Source organism: Cavia porcellus, unplaced genomic scaffold, assembly GCF_034190915.1.
Source record: "Cavia porcellus strain 051 isolate PalLab524CR breed Dunkin Hartley unplaced genomic scaffold, mCavPor4.1 scaffold_20, whole genome shotgun sequence".
Classification (NCBI taxonomy): Eukaryota; Metazoa; Chordata; class Mammalia; order Rodentia; family Caviidae; genus Cavia; species Cavia porcellus.
The window spans coordinates 62250978-62265531 of NW_026947503.1; the positions used below are offsets into that span (position 1 = coordinate 62250978).

Sequence of the window (14554 nt, forward strand, 5' to 3'; positions counted from 1 at the left end):
TTCTTTTTTTCTCTTTTGCGAATTTTGTTAGTATTATCAGAAATTCCAAAGAACCGTACCAATACAAAATGGTTAATAGGGACCATCTTTCATTGATTTCTATCACTTATACTTTTATGCATTTTACAAAATTTCTCCAATATTAAATTTATATTGATCTTGTGAATCACTCCCCTAATGACACTCATAGTAAAATAATCTATTTTTAAAAGAAATAAAGAAATATAGACTGGATAGCAGATTCATAACTGGTGGATGGATTTTTTTCCCTAAATGGTGTATAAATAATTCCACAACAAATATAGGATAGTCTCTAAGGATAAGGCCTTTTTTTTGGTCCTATCTGATCTTTTTAAAAAAATATTTTTAATTCATCAATTTGGGAAGGAGAAAAAATATTTTTAATCAACTTCCATCATGATGTATTAGATGCAGCTGTGAGATTTTTTTTTTTTTTTTTTTTTTTTTTTTTTTGTCTTTTTGAGGCAGGGTCTCGCTACGCAGTTCAGGCTGGCTTTGAGCTCATTTTGTAGTCCAGGCTGGTCTCAAACTTGTGATGATCCTCTTGCCTCAGCCTCCCAAGTGCTGGGATTACAGGAGTGCGTCACCATGCCTGGCTGCAGCTATGGGATTTATAATAGAACACATCTTGGAAAGGTATTTATTGATTTTGAGTTTAATGTTCCTTGATTTGACAATGAAAGCATTCTCTCTGGTGGTCCAAATGGCACTTTGGATGGAAAAATTAGTACCAATCCGGTTCCTGTTCTAGACTCTCCTGTCATTTGTCAAAAGTTTATAGCAACAAGTAACACTCAGGTGAGGACCAGGGTAGGTGTACCCCCCGGAGGCAGGGAGCACAGTGATACAGTGACCTGTGACACAGTGACCTCTGCTGAATGTTGTCACTGCTACAGAGTAATACCTGCTAATGATAAATGTGACATCCTCCACTGTGTTAAATGTCCAGCACCATGTGCAGGGTGGGGAAAAACTATCAGTATATTTGACATGCAAGAAAGGAAGGAAGGAAGGAAGGAAGGAAGGAAGGAAGGAAGGAAGAAAGCAAGCAAGCAAAAAAAAGAGATCCTAGGGGTCTTAACTCAATGAGACAGGTTTGCGGGGCTGCAAGTCAAGGCAGCACACTGATGGAAGCGGAGGTGCAGATCCAGAGACTCGTATGAAGTGCTGTGAGGCTGGAGCCCAGTGGAACGCTGCTCAACTGTAACACAAACTAAGAGTTTTTCTTTTTCCTTTTTTTGAGAAAGGAGCAAGGACAGCTGTCGGCTGGATGTGGACCCATGGAAGATGAGTGTCAAAGGCTGGGGCAGAGAGGGGTTTTGGTTTAACATCTGCAGGCCACCCCTGCGGAAGAGAAACCAGGTACAGTTCATACAGCTCCACAGCTGAGTAGGAAGGAGGCAGATGGGAATTCGCAGCAGACAGAGTCCTAAAGGGGTGTCAAGATTGGAAAGTGCCCGGGCAACCATCCAGGCAACCTCCCCCAAGGATGTTTTGCTGATGGGCAGTCTTTTTTTTTTTTTTTTTTTTTAAATTTAAAGAGAAAGAAAAAAAAAAAAAACAGAAAAAAGGGTAAAAACAATATAGAATTTCAGAGAAATAAACAGTAAGAAGTCACCAGTTGATAAGTTACATACCATCATCTTAGAAATAAGTTGCTCGAGTTACAAAATTAAAGTATACAAAGTGATATTCAAATAATGACACTGCAAACAGTTCTGCTCAATGATCCAACAAGAACTTAGTAATATGTTTATCAGTCCTACACACTTGTTTTTTTAATCTCAAAGAGGGTAAGATTAAACAGAACAAAACAGAACAAAACTTTATAAGGAAACAATTTAAAGAAATACAGATTTCAAAACAAGTCCACTGGAGATCTTCACTGTCTATCTTACCTTCTCTAGTTTTCTTCCAAATAGTTGTCCCCATCTTCACACACATTGAATATATACTGTTTACTGAACATTATAGAACTAATCAAATTATTACAGAATGATGAAGGCTTTTTAGGTCTTCAAGACCTGATTTTGGGGAAGTCAATAATGACTACCATAATGTTTCTCAGTCTCTTCATGATAGCTGTCTTTATCTTTACGTATGCTGAAATTGAACATAAGAGACTAGACTACTATCACTCCGAACAGTGAATGATAGTATTGCTAGATTTTATATCATAATGCTACAGAATTAGCACTGGGTTTCTTGGTGTCTCTTCTTCAGAGTATCTGTTCATTACGTCGTGTATTATATAATCTGTTCCCGTAAACAGTTTAGAAATTCTTCCCATGTGTGAATCTCTACATGTATATCTATCTTTTCTGTATTATAGGGAAAAACAGATCAAAACAAGACAAGAAAATAAATTCCTAGAAAAACATGAAATGAAAAAGACATACAGGACCACAATATTAGGTGATCTACAGTAGTTACTGTGCTTTCTCTTGTTATTTTCAATAGAATTGTCCACATCATCAGGCATAATATAATTGAACATAGCATTACATAGCTATTTTAGTAAAAACACAACTTTGAAGACATTGTAGGACTTGAAAGCAGTTAATAATCAAAACCAGTATGTATATCTTTTACATCTTGTCATCTTCAGAGTAGTTGCTTCTACTCTTAGACTTGATACTATCAAGCATACCAAATTTGAATAAAATCAGTTGAGGCAAAATGGTGGTCTCACAAATGGGCAGAGTCTTGATGCTTGGCTGCTTCCGGGATTTCTCCTGAACAAACAAGTGGACAGTTTCTGAGTTTGTAATAGTAAATCATTTAGCGAGTTTATAGGTAAATAAGAGGAAAAGAGAAAGAAATGTGAGGAAAACCAGAAGGAGAGCATAGAGGATGGGGAAAGAGAACGAAGCCAGTGGAGCAGAAGCCACTGCCCTGGGCCAGGCATGTAAGAGTGAGAAGGTCTCAGAGAAACGCCAGTCAAAAGAAGGCTGGATGCAGGCCACGGAGGCACGGCCCAATTTTTGGATTAATTAGATGAGAGAATTGTGGCCGCTAAATTAAACTGGGATGGAGGAGCTCTAGGGAAGTGAGGTCAACGAAAATAGCTGGTAGATGGGAAATCACTTTAGTCCTTTGAAACTGAAGAAACCTCTCCTGATGGCCACTGACCTGTGTGTAATGTGAAGAACAGAGTCACCTGTTCTAGCACTACGGCCGTGGAGGGCTTCGTGTACAGTGCAGACGATGCTCGTCTAGACGTGCACAGGCTCGTGTGAGAGAGCAGAGAGGGCGGAAAAGTCTGTGTGGAGCGATTATGCAAAACTGGGGTACCGAAATCCTCCTCAGACACCACGATTTCCGCGCTCACTTGCCTTCGCATCGAAGGATCGTGCACCATATTTGGGAAGCAAAATGAGAAAAAAGTTTTGGCCTTTTATGAAAAAGACACTTGTAGATTATCTTGGTGTAAAAATTATTTTAAAATCCTCAAATGTCAAGTGATTGAGAAACGAACATTCTATGGTGCGGTACTCTATCTGCATGTCTTAGTGGCTATGCATATTTTCATTCCGTGATAGACTATTACTAAAACTAAACCTTCTTCTTCCTCTTCCTCTTCCTCCTCTTCCTCTTCTTGCTCTTCTTCTTCTTCCTCTTCTTCTTTTTTTTTTGTACTGGGAATGGAAGTCAGGACCTCGCATTTGCTAGGCAGGTGCTTATGCCTCTGAGCTACATCCCTGGCCCTTTGTTCTTCCCTTCCTGTTTGCATCGCCCAGCAAGGTGCCTCACTCCTGAGCCCCCACCTGTGTGACCGCAGACTCCTCTCTACCTCCCTTGTGCCTACTTCCAAGTCACCCTACCCCGACCCTGCCATCCTCTTAACTCCAGAGTCAGAGTCAGCTGTCTCCCCTTTTCCCCACCTGGTCCCATTCATGCTTCCATGAGATTGGCATCTTTAAGCTGGAGGAGGAAGTTCCCTTTTGGGCTCTGTCTTTACCACTTCCTCTGGAGCCTGAGCTCGGTAGTGCTGCGTGTGGCTTACACGGTGAGTTTCCTGATAGTATGTGAGTAAACGAGCACTTCCTAGGGGCCGGCTTTGGCTGGGTTAGCATGTTCGGAACTGAGCCAGCTTACACGTGCAAACTCAGTCTTTCTCCAGTGACCGGTCTCGGGTGGAGGTACTGACGGGTCCATCCAGCTTTTCAGCCCAGAGACTGATCCTCATTTCTGGTCCTCTCTTTCCTGAGACCTTAGCCATCTAATTCCCAAGGGCTGGAAGTTACATATTCTAGAGTTTTTTTCCCCGTTGAAAAATTCTCTTATATGAGAATCCCAAATTATAAATAAAAAGCAGAGGTAGATAGATAACAGGAAACAGGGAGACAGATCTTTCTTAAGTGGGAAGGGGCCAAGAGAGGGAGGGAGGCACGGCAGAGTGGAGGAAGCCAGCAACTGAGACGGGTTACGTTGAGACTGAGACTGAGTCCACACAAAGAGTGCAGACAGTACTGCACACACATACCTATAAAAATGTCACAAAAAAGTTCTCGCCATCAGAACCCCTTCCTGTTTAATACAGAGAGAGCCCCTTGTGGGAAAAGTCGTGTCTGTTCACCTTGATGTTTCTGGCTTTTAACAGATGGCTTCACCCTTCATCAGCTCCCACAGCTCACTGCATTAAAATCGCATTATGTACAACAGTTAATACCAAACTGCAGGTGCAGAAACACATGTACAGACGCTTCGTTATGATGGGGTCACGTCCTGATAAACACAAAGTGAGCTGAAAACACTGGAAATCAAACCCATAACCTAATCTTTCCAAAGCCTAGCTTAGCAACACTGCACCACGGGGTCTCCTTTCTCCCCTCGCGATGGTGGGGCAGCCGGAAGGGGAGCCGCGGCCTGCTGCCCCTGCCTGGCATCTAGAGAGAGCCCGGTATGCATATCGCTGGCCGGAAAAGATCCAAATTCAAAACTCCAAGTGCATTTCTACTGAATATGTATCACTTTTGCACCACTGTGAAGTAAAAAAATTGTAAATCAGAAACCGTCTGTGTTTCCAGTGAAAGATATTGGAAGATTTCACAGGGCATGCAGAACTGATGTTTTGCTATAAAGTTAAGAGAATAATAAAAATTTCATTAAAAAAAACAAGGCATAAAAATGCAACTCATAAGCCAAAAGGAATCTAGACTTAATAAACTCTTGAGTAAGATTGTTCTGCTCTAAAAAGAGCATGAGGAATTTTCTTTTGACAAGCATCTCACAAGGAATGAGCAGTACTCCCAGAGGACATCAAGAGTTAGCAATTAAAAAAATTTTTTTTTTGTTTTTGTCTTTTTTAGAAGGCAGGATCTCATTAAATCTAAGTGGTTTGGTCTGGACTTGAACTTGAGATCCTTCTGCCTCAGCCTCCCTATGTGTTGGAATGTACCATCATTGAAGACCTGGAGTCTTGAATTTGGGTATTTTCCTGATTAGCATGAAGGTATTACATGCTTGCTTATCTTTCAAAAAGAAAGACCAAGAAACCTTATACACGTAAAAACTTCTCTATGCATCTAGGATCGAGGTGTATTTAAAGCAGCAAGAGAACATAGAGAAGGTGGATTTTTTTACACAAACTGAAAAATTAATTGAGAGTCAGTAAGAGAATGATTTCTGGGGATAAGTGACTGCTTTATGTAAATCAGCATACATTCTACAAGTGCTGTTCTTGAACGAGTGATTGAGTAGATTTGTAAGGTTATTTTCGAATAGTATTCTTTTAAAACAGCATGACACAGGGAAACTGATGACCTTTCTACTTCATCTGCACATAAGCAGAGTATTCGGGGTCCACCACATACACACTGATCTCAGCCAGCTGGTACGTGCCGGGTGCAGGACTTTTATATGCTTTTTGCTGCAAACTCAAAAAGCACTTGCTGGAGTGAGGCTCAGTAGTAGGTGTGTGCTTAGCGTATTCAGGGCCCTGGGTTCAACCCCCAGCATAAAAATAATTGTGCTAGGTTAAAAAGCATAGGCCATGTGCGAGGAATTCTGCACATGATTCTTCAGTGAGCAGAATTACAGCTCCCCCAAGATACCCATGTTTTAACACACAGAAGCTGTATATCACGTTAAATAGCAAAAGGGACTTTCCAGAAGCATTTAGTGAACTTGAGAGTGAAGTGCCAGGCATCTCTGTATGTGAGAGAAGGAGGCAGAAAGTGACCAGCAGGTGTGGCTGGAAGCAGATGCCAGGGTGATGCAGCTTTGAAGATGGAGCCAGGGACCAGGAGCCACGTGGCAGCCTCTGACAGCTTGAAAAGGCGAGAGAACAGGCCCTGGCCCCAGTCGGCAGCCGGAACACAGCCCTGGGGATAGTTTGGTGTTCAGTGTTGAGAACCACTTCAGACTTCTGACCCCAGAACTGTAACAGAGGCGCTGTGAAAACCAGCTCTTCACATGCAGAAGATTGAATCTAGACCGTGTCTCTCACCAGGTTTTAAACTGAAGTCAAAATGAATCAAAGACCTAGATTTTAAAGCAGAAACAGTCTACTAGAAGATAAAATAGGTAAAACTCTTCAAGAAACAGATATAGGTAAGGACTTTTTGAACAGGCCTAAAGAGCAAGAAATAATATCAGCAATCAACAAGCAGGATTATATCAAATTAAAAAGTTTCTGCACAGCCAAGGAAACAATCAGGCTTAAGTGAAAAACTACAAAATGGAAAAAGATTTGTCAGCTACTCCTTGGGCAGAAGACTGATATCTAGAATATATAGATAACTAAAACAATTCCCTAATAAAAGATCTAATGAAAATCAGCAATGATATGAGTAACAGTTCTCAGAGGAAGAAGTAAAAATGACCAATACCTACCAATACCTACAGAAAAACGCTCAATATCTTTGGCAATGAGAGATGCAAATTAAAACAACACAGAGTTCATCTTATGCCAGAAGGAAGGCCCATCATGGAGAAGTCAGAGCGTGTCCCGAGCCCATGCCACTGAGTGAAAAAAGTCAGGCACACGGTTTCCTCTATATGGGAAAGCTGAAAACATTTATAAAAGTAAAGAGTAAAATTGAAGGCAGGTCAATAGGAAGTAGGGACATCTTTTTCATATAGATGGAGCACAAAGGATGGAGGGAGACAAGATAAAGGAAACAAAAAGTCATTGAAGAAAAAATGAAAACAGAGTTTTTTCAAATGGGCAGGGAACCAAGAGTTGGAAAAAGCATGGCGGGGAGTGGAGGGGAGAAAAGAGAACGAAAATATGTTATGTACGTGTACCTCCCCACATTGGATATAATCACTGTGGACAGCAAACACATATTAATAAACATGAAAAATTATTTTGTTTTACAGTGGGCTATTACTCAGCATAAAGAAGAATAAGATTTTGTTATTTACAGAACATGGATAGAACAGGGGACACTCAGAGAAAAATGACACAGACAGTCTGGTATTTCAAGTCCTCTCAAGCTAAATCAGTTGAGCTGAATGAAGAGTAGTGATCACTAGCGATTGAAAAGGTGTACTAGTCATTAGTCACCGGGACAAAATGCCCAACATCCACAAATTAAAGGAGGAGAGGCTTATTTGGCTCGTGGTTTCAGAGGGGTCAGTTCCTGGCCAGCTGGCTGCAAGGCAGCAGGGCGCGGCAGAAGGCCTGACAGACAACAGAGCCCACCTCATGACATTCAGGGCCCAGGGAGAGGAGGGAGGAGCTGAGACTGAGACTCTCCTTCCACTCACAGCCCGGACACTGCAAACCAACACAGGGCCAGTAGGATTTCATTTGCCTCAAAGCCTAGCAAATGAAATCGCGACCTCCATCAGTAACTGCCGCAGCGCCTCTCAAATCTGTCCTCATTTCCAGGCACACCGCACCACCCTGTTTCCAGTTCAGTAACAATAGCACTTATTGCTCCATTATCTAACGTCTTCCAAACTTTGTTCTATGCCCTTTATACCATTAATTCATTCAATGCTTTTGACAACCCAAGGGATGGGTACATTCCAGTGCAGGGGACCGAGGCAGAAGAGGCTAAAGAATTCACTCAAACTTGCATGGTTAGTAAAAGAGAAGATTTGAGCACAGTTTTCTGGCAATTAAACTGTACCTGTGTCGCCCAGAACTAACATAATGGCCTTTGAACTGCATGTATTTAATGAAGGTGGTGTCCACGTTGGTTTACCATCCACAGCAATCCTGTGGTTGGTAGAATTTTGGCTCCTGTAGTTTGGTTTGGCCCTTGGGTGTCATGCTTGTGAAATTCTTATGTTTCATGGCACAGGTGATTTTACCCATGGAACTAAGGTTACTATTCACTCACCCTGTAATAGGCAGGCTATCTTGCATTACTCTGGGTAGACCAAATGTAATCACATGAGCCCTTAATGGAGCATCTTTCTGTTATGCATATTTTACCACCATAAAATAAATCAGAAAGGCAGGGGCTTCTGTGGCTGAAGGCAGAAGCAGGAGACAGCAGTTGTGGCAGGAGGCAGTGGACAGACTCAAATCACGATCATTTCCCATTGGCCATTTGTGGGCTTGAAGGAGAACACACCTCAGTTGTATATTTGAGAGAAATGAAACTCATCACTGAGTCCACTTGGAGGCCGAATCTCTCCCGCCCAGCTCACACTTAGCTTTTGGAAGCTCTGATCACAAGAGTAGCTGAGCTGCACTGTATGTGGGCACCTGACCCAGGGGGATGCCCACACTACTCACCTCCTCACGTCCTCTCCAATGGCTCTCTTGTAATCTTTTTTTATTTTTTCCTTAGTTCTTTTGAGACAGTCTCCCTGTGCAGTTCAGGCTAGTCTTGAACTCACTTTGTAGCCCAGGCTGGCCTCAAATTCAACAGCAATCCTCCTGCCTCAGCTCCTGCGTGCTGGGATTACAGGGGCCACCACCATACCCATCTCCCAGTGGCTCTCTTGTAAGACTCACAGCTGTTCTGGAAACACCTGCAGGGATTCTGTGCAGCCTAACCCTTCCTCCTTTCCACTCTCTCCCTCTTTCTCTCTCTCCAGTCTCCCTCACATCCTACCTGCCACCCATCTCTCACCAACACAGGGCTGAATTACGGGGAATCAAGAGCAATGGGGAGAGTGCTGCAAGAAGCCTGTCTGGGGACTGGGGGTGTAGCTCAGTGGCACATGTATCTGCCTGGCAAGTGCAAGGTCCTGAGTTCAGTTCCTGGTACCATCCTCAGCCTTTCCAATAGGTGGCTGTAGAAATGCTAGCAATCATTAGAGGCCTGGTATTCAAAATGGGGAGATGATCTTCTGCTCCGGCCTCTCTAATACCCAGGGTTGAATTTGTCTTCCAGTTTCTGTTACACATTGTTCAGAGGCCTTTATGCTGCCTCTTGCTTTGCCCTGCATTTCTGTGCCAATGTCCCACCAGCCTATGAACCCCTGAGAGCAAGATTTACTTTACAAAATGAGACCCCTTTCCCCTTACTGTCAACCTTTGCATACGAGCAAATCTGTCCCTTTTTGTTACTTCGACTGAATTGATCCCACAAGAACAGCTCTTATACAACAAATCTCTAGCACAGTATCTACTAATAACAGGTAATATTAGCTTCAAATATAATTTCTCAGAAACAGCACATTCTCAAATTATTTTAAAGTTATAACTCAAAAGGCATTTTCTCATGAACTATTGTCCCAAGGAACAAGGGAAATAATCAATTTCATGTCTTACGGAAAAAAGCTACCTAATTTTAAAACACCATAATTTAAACTTGTTAGTGACTATCTCTTTGAGGACACAATTAGAGCTAAAAAGGTTACTCCGAAGAAGATGGACATAAATGCTCCCTCCTAAACTTGAGGAGTTCGTGGACCCCATCTTTGGACTCCCTGGGGGTTCCCAGCCCCAGGCAGGAACGGCTTAGGTGGACCTGGTATTCCTTGCTCTTGTCCGCAACCACACAGGCTGAACTCACATAAGGGACCTACTCAACCTACAGTGAACACCACAAGGGCCTTCTAGAAAGTTCTTTCCCTGAGGCCAAATGCTCAGGGAGTTTCCGGAGTATTGTGGGCAACAGGAACTTGCACCTGTTCTTGGGCAGCAGGCCCATCCCAGAGGCCTCAGTGACATGACTGCAGCAGATCTGCCTGCCCACTGCCGGATTGAGTTCATCTGTACCCAGGTGCCACCCTTAGAAGTGCCAGTTTACAAGCAAACAGGACAAGAGAAGAGTTTTGCAGACTTTTTATTTTTTTCCTACGAAGTAAGAGAATCACAGAGGAGGACTAATGCCCAAGACAGAGCTTCCACAACCACGCCCAAGGATCAAAGAGTGTGGATAGAAGGCCCGGGGTGATGACTGAGCTCTTAGCACAGTCGCCAGGGCCTGAGAAGTGACCAAGAAATGATGAAAGAGACCGTGGACTCACGTTTCTAGTGAAAGCTGCTTTCACTTGGGAAACACCAGGCGTAGGCTGAGCACCCCAACCCCCAAATCCTAAACGCAAATCTGGAACTGTGATGGCTGATGTGATGCCATCAGTGGAAAATTCCACACCTGCCTTCTGTGCAGTCAAAATGCAGACAGTGCTAAACAGTGCAGAAAATTACTGCAGGCCGTGTAAAAGGTCTGCCTTAAACTAAGTGAGTTTCACACTTAGACTTAGGTCCACGCCAACAAATCCTACATACGTGTAAATATGGCAATATTTTTAAACAATGGAAACCCAAAGTACCTCTGTCTTACACATTTTAGGTAAGGGATACTCAGCTGCTACTTTACATAATGGACACCTCAAACTCACTCCTAAAAGAATAGCCTTTTTGTAAACAAAGAAAGAGAAGTTAAGGGTGGCAGACTGATTTAGTTAATGCTGAACAGGAAGTGGAGAAGCAGGCGTCAAACAGGGCAGGTCTTGCCTCCCCCTTGGACTTCCTGTCCCCGCTGGGCATCAACAAAACTACTGGCAGCTTGGATCCTTCTAGCCATGAAGATAGCACAATCATCTAGCACTTTTTAATGGCAAACCCCAAACCTGTTAGAAGTCAATCATCAAATATACGGAGAACAAAAAACACAAGAGAAAAAACCAAAACCAAACCAAACCAAAACAAAACTAGAACCTTCTGGGGTGATGGGAAAGGCCTTTTAATTGTATTTTGTGGTTCCAGAGCAGCCATCATCTCCAGTCCTGGGGAATGTCTCATTGCTGCACCACTCATCATGGGGAGGGGTGGTGGTGCACCGGCCACTGCTGGCCTTGGAACGTTGGAACCATGGCTGCTGTGATGAGGGAGGTCATACTCACAGCTGGTGTCACCATGCTGGACAGCATGGGACCAGGCTGCCTGGGTTAGGAGGAGCCCTGGGGCTCCTCCACCCTCCTTTCTCCAAGGGAAACATTCTTCATTTTTCGCTCTACCTTGATGCCTGCAGCTGGCCTCTCCTCACCCATTTATAATGAGAAAAGCTCTCCAGCCTACTTGAGATCTGATGCTTCTGCTAGAAAAATCTTCTGAGTTAATACCTACACCCGCAGGGCCGTGATTTGGGACAGATCGGTGTTCTGGCATAATGTAAACCCTCTCACTTGCCCCGGGGTTATAACCCAGCCTGCTAACGCCGGCTCTGACCTCATGCATGTGGACTGGCAGCCTTGCAAGCGGGGCCAGGCTGTACTGGGACCGCTGGGTGCAGTGTTGCTACTGCTCCCTATGAATCCGCAGGGTTCCATCCTGCAAGCGAGAGCCCATGGCAAGCACAGTGACGCTGCATGAATGGGAGGAGGCTTTTGGTCACCCGCAGGGCTGCACTGCCTGCCTGGACTCCTTTCCCGGGCACGCTGGGCTCAGAGCCCGCACCCTGCATGCTCCTGCAGAGCCCTCTCCCGCGCCCTTCCTATCCCCAGAGCACGCACTGTGCTTCCACACCTGCCCAGAGGCTCACTTGCGTGGCCTTGGGCCACAGGCTACAGCAAACGTTCCCAGTTCAGGGAGTTCAGGAAAGTTAGGTAAACCAAGACTGCCTCATCCTGAGCACAGAAGCGCAGATCACGTCCCTTTGCTTCTTCTCACCTGCGGAGTGGACCACTGCTCATCTGTTTTTTTCCTCATCCCAAACTGGTACTTATGTTTTGTTTTCATTTTTCTGGGGTTTTTTTGGCAATGCTAGTGGTTTAACCCCGAGTCTTCACACTGAGCTACGTCCCCAGCCCTTTATTTTTCCTTTTCAGAGAGGGTTGTGCTAACTTGCTAAGTTGCCCAGGTGGGAGCTTCTGCTTGTGACCTCCTGCCCCAGCTTCCCAGAGTGCTGGGAGTATGGGGGTGTGTGTAATGTGCTGCTCCATCCTTTCTGCTTTATCTTGCCACCTCCCCCTCCCCTGACACTGTTGGACAACTTTTTCTTTATACACCAGGCCAGACAATACGGAAAATACTTATGACAGATAAATGGATTCACTATAGGCTGGAGCTAAGCAATTTAATGCTCATTAATCTAATTACACCTTCAAAAACATAAATGAGATTAATCAACCCAGTTTAATTTTAGTGGATTTTCATTTTTTAAGTTCTCCACCAGTCCCTGTTAAGTGAATAATTAACATTTCATTCCTTTTTTCTTTTTCTTTTTGAGACATAGTCTTACTATGCAGTTTGGGCTTACCTTGAACTCATGGTAATCCTCTTGCCTCAGCCTCCCGAGGGCTGGGATTACAGGTATGCACCACCATGCCTACCTAACATTTCATTCTTATGCATGAAGATATTTTATAAAAGACTTAACCAGGAGAAAGCAGAAGCTGTGAAATATATTAAAACTGCATGCATCACTTTAGATTAGCTTCACCTGGACTTAAATGAGGAAAGAAGTACATTAAATAAGGTTTTTTTCTAAAACACTGGATTGTTTTCAGCGTGACACATGTTCCTAAGGGAAAACCCCAAACCAGGTAAGAAGTAGGATAATAAAGACAGTGTTGTCTTCAAGTACATAAGACTGTGACTCCTGAATCCAGCTGGATCTCAAGTCTGCGTGCTTTGCTGAGTCCTGTATCATTAGAACTTAGTGTAGACTCTTCTGATGCTCCTACCAGCACTCAGAGGATAAGTAGGTTAGACTGAATATTCTGTGACTTGTTAACTTGGCTACATTTTCACAAGCAAAGCACTCTAGAAGCTGATCTTTGGCAAAACGTATCTTTTCCTTGAAATCTGGTGTAAAATTGGTGAACTTCCCAAATAGTTCACTTACTGGCACATAGAGAGCTTATGCCAAGCAGAACGCTGATTCCCAATGCATCTGAGAGATAACTCCCAAGGGAAGAGCAGACTAGCAATAAGGTCACATTAATTTACACAGGATTGAATTCCGAATCCTTGTTTACTTCTTTATCATTCCAGTGAAATTATCTCTTACCAAATTATTAGCAAATCATCACCAAATTATTAGCAAAGAATATTAGATGGGAAGATAGGGCCCATTGGGACATGAGAAATTTTAAGTGTTATCAGCAATGTCACAACTATGATCAGGCGGACAGTCTCATGGTATCAACATTATTATTTCTTTCTGGTTTTTTTTGGTACCGAGGGTTGAACTCATGACTACGTGATTGCAAAGCAGGCACTTTATGCCTCTGAGCTAAATCCCCAGCCCCCCCCCCCTTTAAAAAAAAAAACAGTATTATTTCTTATTAACGCAAACAAACAGACAGACATTCAAATCACTTGAGTGAGGGTTCTTTCATAAGGTTGATATGTAATTTTCCAGTTATATGCGATAACATTGTTCGATTGCAATTTAATCTTCCACCTGTCCGATCTTGTGCATGAATCTTACACATGCCTTGTTTTAAAACTGGCCTTTTTCCAAATTAGATTTAGGTTTACATCTAATCATGAAAGTACAACTGTATATTATCCATAGAGTTAATCATCTTATTGTTATTAAATTCCCTCCAAAAAAGAAAAGTCCTGCAGGAAGAGATCAAAGAAGTACAAACCAGCGGCAGCACGGTATGCTGGAAAGCAAACAGATTTTGTAATCAGACAGACTAGGGTGTAAATCTCAGCTTTTTCATTTGTTAGTAGCGTAATCTTAGACAAATATATTATCTTGATTTTGAAAAAAAAAAAGCAAGGGTGAAAAGAGCTACCCTAGAAACTGCAGAAACAAGGACAATATTAGGACAATATATAACTTAACCACAGGCTCACAGAACTTGGTCCTTAATTTATAGGTCTTCTTTCTATGCTTTGGTTCTCTTCCTCCTTTATCTTCTTATCATTGTTCATTACCATGTGGGGGGAGTCTAGGATGGGTGGAGATGAGAGTATGCCCATGGGATGCTTTCCCATGAGCATCAGACCTGTAACTGAGGGGTCTTTGTGACCTCAGAAAGCCAGTTTTTCTTGGGTACCAGTTGGGGAGGAAGGTTATGAAGGTGACAAGACTTTGTTTGTGAGCAGGAGAGGAAGAAAGTAGCTACAAAATAGGACACAATTAACAAAAAGGTAAGAATAAGTTTGTAGCTGTGAATAATACTGTGAATTAAACCAGTTAAATTAGCTAATTAACAG

At 43.0% G+C, this 14554-nt stretch overlaps 1 protein-coding gene and 1 long non-coding RNA gene across 13 annotated transcripts in view; one reads left to right on the forward strand and one right to left on the reverse strand.

The window, feature by feature from the left end:
- Positions 1–14554, reverse strand: part of Dlgap1 (DLG associated protein 1) — a 758966-nt gene that overhangs the window by 273808 nt on the left and 470604 nt on the right. The window lies entirely within an intron of this gene.
- LOC134471832 (uncharacterized) overlaps positions 14403–14554 on the forward strand; it is an 8097-nt gene continuing 7945 nt past the window's right edge. Inside the window, exon 1 of the long non-coding RNA XR_010041526.1 lies at positions 14403–14488. This is a non-coding gene — a long non-coding RNA (uncharacterized LOC134471832). The remainder of the gene's footprint in view (positions 14489–14554) is intronic.